Consider the following 8464-nt stretch of genomic DNA (forward strand, 5'->3'; position numbering starts at 1 on the left):
AAAACTAGTAGGGATTCTGAAATCCCAGGAAAAGACTGTGTTGCAAGATCAAAGCGTGGTCTTAAACTTTGGGTCCTTGGCCCTTCTGTCAAAGGGTAAGAGGGTAGCAGCAGAAGAAGAAGATCTGAATTTGGGAGACTACGATCTGACATCTGAAGACTATGCCATGATGGTGTCAAATCCCAGGAGGTTCATCAAGAAGAAGTTTCCTACCAACAAAAACCGAAATTGGCAAGGAAGCTACAGCTCTGAGAAAGCAAAAGTGGAGCTGAAGGTTGAAGAACCAAAGAAAGAGACGAAGGGTTAAGCTGATTCTGGTGTCAGTTGTTTTTACAGTGGAGGGAAAAATCACCACGCAAAAGATTGTGTGTTAAAGAAAATGGCGGAGAAGGATGATGAGAAGGATGAAGAAGCGAGTCTCCTGAAAAGATTGGAGGAGATTAAAAGGAAGAAAGCTGCTACTAATCCCACTATGAATGCTTTAATTGTACATGATTCGGTAGATGATGATGAGTTCGGTGGCGTACAGGTATGGTCGACCGACTCAGAAGATAATGAAGTGAGAAAGCCTACTCATGGAAAGGCTTATGTGGCAAAGAGTGATGATGCTAGTGGAAGATGATTGATGGTGACAAATGTATTCCAGATGAGGGGATATAATACTGATGGTGGAAATGAAGCGACTAAGGAGCGAGAGGACGTGTGCTTTACAGCGAAGCATTTCAGTGTTCAGATTAATGAACTTGATGATCTGATCAAGGAGGTAGAATCCATTTTTGTTTCATTTAAAATTCCACAAGCATCATATGAAACAGAATTAAATAACTTGAATTCAAGAATTTCAACTCTAGATAGTTGTTTAACTCAAACGCATGTCATGAATTCTAATATAACTGACCAAATGATCAGGGTGTCATCCAAGAGTGAGGAGCGAAGAATGTGGATTGAGCAGAAGGAGTTGAAGCTGGTTTGGTCTAGGGATAAAAATATCTATTTGCAAAGAGACAATCTTAAATTGTTAAAAAAAAGAAATGTTTTTGTTTGATTGCAAAAAGACTTTATACTAACATTACACAACTACATTTGAATTGTGAAATAGGCCAGAAAATACATCGCATGATTTTTCCCTTTCTTGAGTTAAAGGAGGATGAAATTGATGTCGAAGCATACAACTGTGAAAGTGTTGTATCTTTAGATGATGTAAGTCCCACTTATACGTTTGGTCTGGATAAGACCATAAGAACATGCTCAAGGACCTTTTGTATGAAAATGATAGGTTGAAACTCAGAACCGAAACCATACAAAATTTTGACTCATTGAGTACCAAATTAAGTTCAGAAAATAAAATTGATGTTGAAAATGCATCTGAACTTAATAAGCACGATGACATGAGTGAAATCTCTGTAGAGGATGAGGTTGACTGTTCAGAATTTACTAAGAGCGAACCTGAACACCACACAAATTTGATTTTTGAATATTCTGTGGAATTTGCTCATTTATCCAAAAGTAAGTCCCCAGTTCTTAAAGAAAAAGCCGTTGTTTACCAAAAGGTCAGAACAACTCCCAATCAAGTTTATAAGGTCAAAGGAGTAACTGAACATCAGACAGCCGAACTCACTACACTGGTGAATGAAGATAATGCAGATGGTTGTAAGGAATATTTCTGGTCAGCACCGATAGACAATACAGATGAAATAGTTGGTTTGTCGGAGCGAACATCGTGGAAAGCAAAAGGTAGATACGTGGGAAAACCACTTAATAAACCTACCAACTGTGACATACCCAGTACCAGCGGAACAAAAGAGGTTCCAGTAGAATACGTCTCCTCAACAAGCGAAACCTCTTTCATTAAAAGTGAACCTGTTGTTCCGAAGCTAAAACAGAAGGAAAATATTCACAAACAAGCGAAACAGGTGAAAAATCAGAAGCACCAGAGGAATCTGAGATACAAGAAAAATCTCTTAGAGCGAAAGCAATTTTGGTGCTCCCAAAATCCTAACTACACTCACTTTAATAGAATCTCCAAGCCAAAAGGAGAAGAAAATAAAGATAAAAGGAGCTTCGGTCACGTTGATCAAATGAACCAAAAGAAGACTTTTGGGCAACAGAAAGGAAAAGATCGAATGAATAGGTTTGGTCCTGATGGCAACAGCAACCGAAAATCCAGTTTCGGTCTAGAGACTCACAACAACCGAAAAGGTAGTTTCGGTGCAGAGACCCACAACAGCGGAAAAGGTAGTTTCGGTCCATCAGCAAATAGCAACCGAAGGTACAGCTTCGGTCCCTCAAATGATCAAATCCAAAAGGATCATTTCAAACCAGAAGTCAGGAAAGATTCTCATTCTAAATTCTATTCCTCTAATTCTTCTCTCTCTCATTCCTCTTCTAAGCCTAAATCGTGTCCTACACAAAGCTCTCAATCAACGAAGGATTCGAAAGGAAAAAGTAAGATTTCCTCATCAAATGAAGACAGAAAGCAAGCGAAAGTGCAAACTCCTGAACCTCAATCCAAAGCACTTGAAACTAACCTTAATAAAATCAAAGTGTTTACTATTAAGAGGAAAGATAAAACAACCTTAATAAAACGAAGTTATCTTATTGCTGCTTCATTTGCTATTCCTGTTTCTGTGAAAGGCTCACAAGGACCCAAGAAACTTTGGGTTCCTAAATCTGCTTAATTCTTGTAGGTAATAAGTGACAAGCAGTTCGACGAAGAATGGTACATAGATAGTGGCTATTCGCATCACATGACAGGAAGAAAGGAAGAACTAAGGGAGTTTCGATCCCTTCAAAACGGTGGTAACGTCAAGTTTGGAAACAACTCCTATGGAACGATCAAGGGTTATGTGATGATAACCAATGGGGATTTTACAATCAGGAAGGTGGCTTATGTAGAGGGATTGCAGCATAACCTCATCAGTGTATCTCAACTGGTGGGAGGTACCGGTCTCAAAGTTCCGTTCGATGACAAAAGTTCGGAAATAATAGAGAAGAGAACCAACAAAGTGATTCTAAAGTCAGAATGAAAAGGAGAAATGTTCCCTCTGAATCTCAATCCAATCAAAGGAAAACCGGATATATGTCTATTGTCTAAAGCTCATTCAGAAGAAAGCTGGTTGTGGCACTGAAGGCTCTCTCACCACAACTTCAAAGACATCAAGAAGCTTGTCATCGGTGATCATGTTTGGGGTCTTCCACTGCTCAAGTTCGATCGAGAACACTTATGTGCTGCTTGTGAAATGGGGAAACAAAGTCGCCAAAGTCACCCAACAATCATAAATACAAAAGTTGTTGAACCGCTTGAGTTGCTTCACATCGACTTATGTGGTCCATCATCAATTGAGAGCATTGGCGGTAATAAATACATTCTTGTTATTGTTGATGATTCTCAACGTTTACTTGGGTGTTATTTTTAAAACTTAAATCCTAGGTGTCACACCCCAAAACCGAGAACGGCGGAAACGTTCTGGGGCGGAGGACGTCATGTAATGTATCATAACAATGCTAAGTAGTAAACAAGCAACAACATCATCCATTGCATTAATAGTATAATTGTAATTACATTTGAGTTCTTTCATAATATGATTCTACAAAAATGAATATTCATAAATAAAAGACGAGTCTTGATCGCTCCGTCTTCACAAAACCTGGTAGTCGTACCTGTCTATTCATATCCTGGGAATACAAGTTATTTTGAAAGCGAGTATCAGCAATAATGCTGGTGAGTTCATAAGTATTTATGTGACTTGATTTGTAAAGCTATAAAGAAAGACATGTAATTGTTTGAAAGAAAGTTTGTACCAACGAATATGTTTGTAAGTAATTGTAAACGTTTGAAATTTCTAGAAAATCCCATATTTTCTACTAGTATAAAGTGTAGCCTTCTACCAAGGCTCGACTGTTTAAAATGTTTGTTTCAAAAATCCAATATGTGTTCGTATATAGATGGTACATTAAAAGTCCCGAAATGAAACTACCGTAATGTTTTTCATGTCTAAAATAGTAGATTTGTGTACAGTTATAATTGCTAAGGTATATGAAAACTCCGTAAATCAATCTTGTTTTATACTTTTTATGCGAGTTTTATAACCATGCTAATGACCCTGATGGCCTGTAACAACGTTCTTCAGGCGTTGGAACTGTTATGACATTTGTCACCCCAGGCCTGCCGGCCTAGCTGTAGCTAACAGCTTAGGTGTGGGATTGTCAATCCCGTATAGATCTATACACAAGTATCACGCTCCCCCTACAAGGGATTATGGTATATAATACAGGACTTAATAATGCATACTCGAACGTATGTGAAGCTGTCTCACAACCTTGTATAAAAACTGATTTACGTATGATAATGTCCATTTGTTTTTGTATGAAAATACTTTCTTGATATGGTACTTGTAGTATATAAAACGTTATGAATATCTAGTATACTTTCTCATGTAATTGTATTCCTTGAAATGGTATGTCTCGAAGTTGTATGCTTTTGTAATTGTACCTCTTCGCATAGTATGTAATGTATTTGTATTAACTCATGAATAGACTACATCTTGTATGATTCCGGGTACATGGAATGGTAAATAGTATGTCTTAACTATACCTATTATAGTTATTGATAATGTGTGTGTATAATTCGAAATATGCTTTTGCTACTCAAGGTACTGAACGAACTGACGGAAACTTTTATGTCTATATATGTACATATATTTATAACTAATATTTAGACGACATTTGGACGAATAACCGATGCCCTAAGGCCACATCCCAACGAGGAAAAGGAAATAAAGCGAGCTAGCCGTCCTAAGTCCTTCAAACATTACTTATATAAGTATACATATATAGATGAGCCCAAAAATATAAAAGAAGTTTTGTAAAAACCAGTTTAATAATTAAGAATTGATGACTTGATGTCAGTTTATAAAATGATTTGAAAGCAGTTTGTTTGATAAGAACAGTTTTAAATATAGGAAGACCTTTGTTAGTAACATGATTCTAACAGCGTTTGAAAAGAATCATAAAGTATGTAAGACAGTTTGATAAAGAGTTTTTAACATGTATAAATGTTTGTCATAAACTATTATAATTTTTCCAAAAGTTCGTTTCGTTTGTATAGTAACCCTAGTGTAATGCTCACTTGTTATGAAATGTGCAGCTTTTTGTGGTGACATAATGAACACTTAAACTCGAGGTATAAATAAACTGTTTGATTCGTATACGTATAACAACATATTTAATTTCGATATATATATATATATATATATATATATATCAGACGATATCGTGTTATGTTTTCCGTATGAAAGATTCCACATTATGGTTGTGAATCACATGTGATTTACTTGATAAAAATGAGTATTTAGTGAATCTTTGAATTACACACGATAATAATCGTGTGTTTACTTGTATTCCCCCCCTCAAAAGTGTATATTAAAACAATATTGATAAAAATGTAGATTATAGGGGTATGAACTCACTCGTTAAGTTTGAAGAGAGGGGCTAGGGTTGAGCAGAACTTCGACCGCGGATGGTTGCGTCGTCGGCTCTTCGGGGATCTCTGCAGCGTAAATCTTTCGTCGGGGGCTCGAGTGCGGAAACCGAGGTGAGGGAATGGTCTCTGGTGCTTGGAAATATGAGAGAATGGCTGGGGGATTGTGATTTGTGTGCAAAAACTCGAGCTTAAGCCTTCTATTTATAGGCTGGATTTGCCTCGTACGCGGGGCGTAATTTTGGAGTACGCGGGGCGTACTCACGTACGCAGCGCGTACGTCGTTACGCTGGGCGTAGAGATACGTCATGGCTTACGGCTCCTGGCTAGCTAGGCGTAGCTTGGGCGGGCCGATGGGACTCGACTCTGGGTCTAGTACGCGGGGCGTACTCCCAGAGTACGCGGGGCGTAATCCCTGCTTCCAACTTCTAAATTCCGTAACTTTCGCGTACGAGCTCCGTTTTTCGCGTTCTTTATATCCACGCGTAGGTGAGATTATGCTCTACAACTTTCATTTAGACTCCGTCGGCTAGTTTTGACTTTATTTTTAATGATATATTTTTAATAGGCCGGGCCTCCTAAAGTTCGTTAAAAATTCATAGGTTCTTTATTCGACGTCGGTTTTCGTTTGTCTTTTTATTGTTTTATTACCATTGTGGAGATCTTCAACTCTCATTTAGGTGGCGTTAGCTAATTAACACTCGATCTTCAATTCGAGTTTTTTTTTTTTTTTTTTTTTTTTTTTTTTTTTTTTAGCCCTCTATTACCGTTACGAAACTTTGAAAATTTGTAACTTCTTCATACGAGGTCCAATTTGGGCGATCTTTTTATGCACGTTCACCTTTCAACGAGATCTACGACTTTTGTTTAGATACTTAAGGCTAAAATGCATTTTATTGATATTTTACTTTCTACGTCCAAAAATGTTTTAACGGCGGGTCGTAAATATACGAGTGGTTATAATTTCTTCAATATAACCCGGTTTTGAGCGTTGTTTATGTTTTTGGAAACCTTGGCATGATATCTAATATTTGATGCATTCCAACTTAGATACTTGAACACTTTATTTTCGAGGTTAATTTCATTGTTTTTAGCTTTCGAGTGTTTACAATGCTTTTGGGAAAAATAGGGTTGTCACACTAGGCAACTACCAAACTGAAGATCTTTCCAAGTGAAAAACTTGTCCTAAAGAATCCCCTTCTGAGGAGTTTGTTAAGTTCGTTAGGAAGTTCTTGCACCTCGGTTGGAGCTAGAGAATAAGGTGATTTGGCTACTGGAACTAAGTCGATTCTGAATTTGACTTGACGCCGTATTGGTAGTCTCGGTTGTCCTTTCGGAAAGGTGTTGGGAAAAGTCGCGTACTTCTTGGATGTTCTGAATGTCCTCCACTTCTAGGCATGTCTCGGCGATGTGTGCAAAGAATAAATGATATTCCTTTCATAAGCATTTATGAGTATGCATACACGAAATGATGAGTGGGTTCATACTTGGTTTGTCGCGGTAAATAACTAGAGCTTCGTTGTTTTAGGACGAACTGTTTTTACCAAAGCACCTGATGTCGGTTCAATGTAGACTTAACCCACTCTAACTGATCATGATGTTGAAACTTTGGGGTGGATTAGCTGTCGTAAAGATTTAAAAGAACGTATAACTACTCATGAATTAGGAAAAAGGGTAAGTATTTCTAATGCACGATCACTCATAGTCTTGGGTAGTCTCCGTCCTGAAGTTCATAGTAGAACTCATACCTGGTCCATCTATCACAGACTCGGGTATACGAGTCGTATATAATTAAGATTGAAAAGGTAGTCGAATAAATGATTCCTTTTTAAGCTCACATCCCAACGAGGAAAAGAAGTTAAAGTGGAATCATCAATTCTAAACCTGTAGAATCTTGATTATATACCACCCTTATGTATACATTCTTCGGAGACCGATCAATCATATGGGTCTTTAGATTGAACTTGACGTACTGTACAAGTGATACTTCAGGGAGGTTTGTTGCAGTTTCCTTGGAAAGGATGAGAAGCAAGAGGTACTCTATGCCTGAGTACTTCGGAGTTCTGGAATGACGGCTTCGCTAGAAAAACGCTTTCGGAGAAGGAGAAGTACGCACGAAACAGATATTGCGAGGATCGAATTGACTCAAATTGTATGATGATATCGGACTTACTTGGAAATACAGTATTAGGTTTGATTATAAGGGTGTTACAGACAAAACACAACAGTGCAACTTTTAACAGAGTTACAGTACTTTGGTTCTACTACAAGACTATTGTTGCGAACAACGCATAATACAAAAGGCAAGTATATGCAACATGAGGGTCCCCTTATACTGACGGGATCTCCCAAAAGGTAAGACTCGAGTTGCACTAGTTTTATGCGAGTTTAACGACATACTTAATGCTGACGATTGGAAGTGAGCCCCTATTATAGTCGGGTCCTTCATTGCCTTTTTCCATTCTGAGGTCAAACCCCTCCTGTTCTACGGTCGTTCTTCTCTGTTGGGCAATCCCTCTTGAAGTGTCCCATTAAACCACATAGATGGCATATCCGAGAAGTTTCGACATTGGTGATTGAAGTAATGTGTTTGACCTGAGTCCTGCAGAAGTGGGTAGTGTGTCCGTTCTTGTTGCAGGTCTTGCAATGTAACAGATGACAACTGCCTAAGTGATGGAAGTTGCACTTATTGCAATTCGGTAGGTTTCTAGCATACTGCCTGGCCGGATTAGGGATAATTGGGATACTTGTAGTGTTGGTGGTAGGAGTTAAAGATGTCGTGGCTGCGAAGGCTGCCACCGGTGATGGTTTCTTGTTAGTCCCTCGTGGTGATTTATCTTTAACTTTATCCCAAAATTTTCGTTTGGTGTTCATTCGTTTGAGGTTCGGAGCGTCGTGGTAGTTTGTTACTCGTGGGTGTACTTGGTTGTTACTTGGATTGGAATTATTGAAAACCATCCCGCTAACATTTGCATAGTTGGCGTT

This window comes from Lactuca saligna, chromosome 4 (assembly GCF_052625555.1).
Source record: "Lactuca saligna cultivar CGN05327 chromosome 4, ASM5262555v1, whole genome shotgun sequence".
NCBI classification, from domain to species: domain Eukaryota; kingdom Viridiplantae; phylum Streptophyta; class Magnoliopsida; order Asterales; family Asteraceae; genus Lactuca; species Lactuca saligna.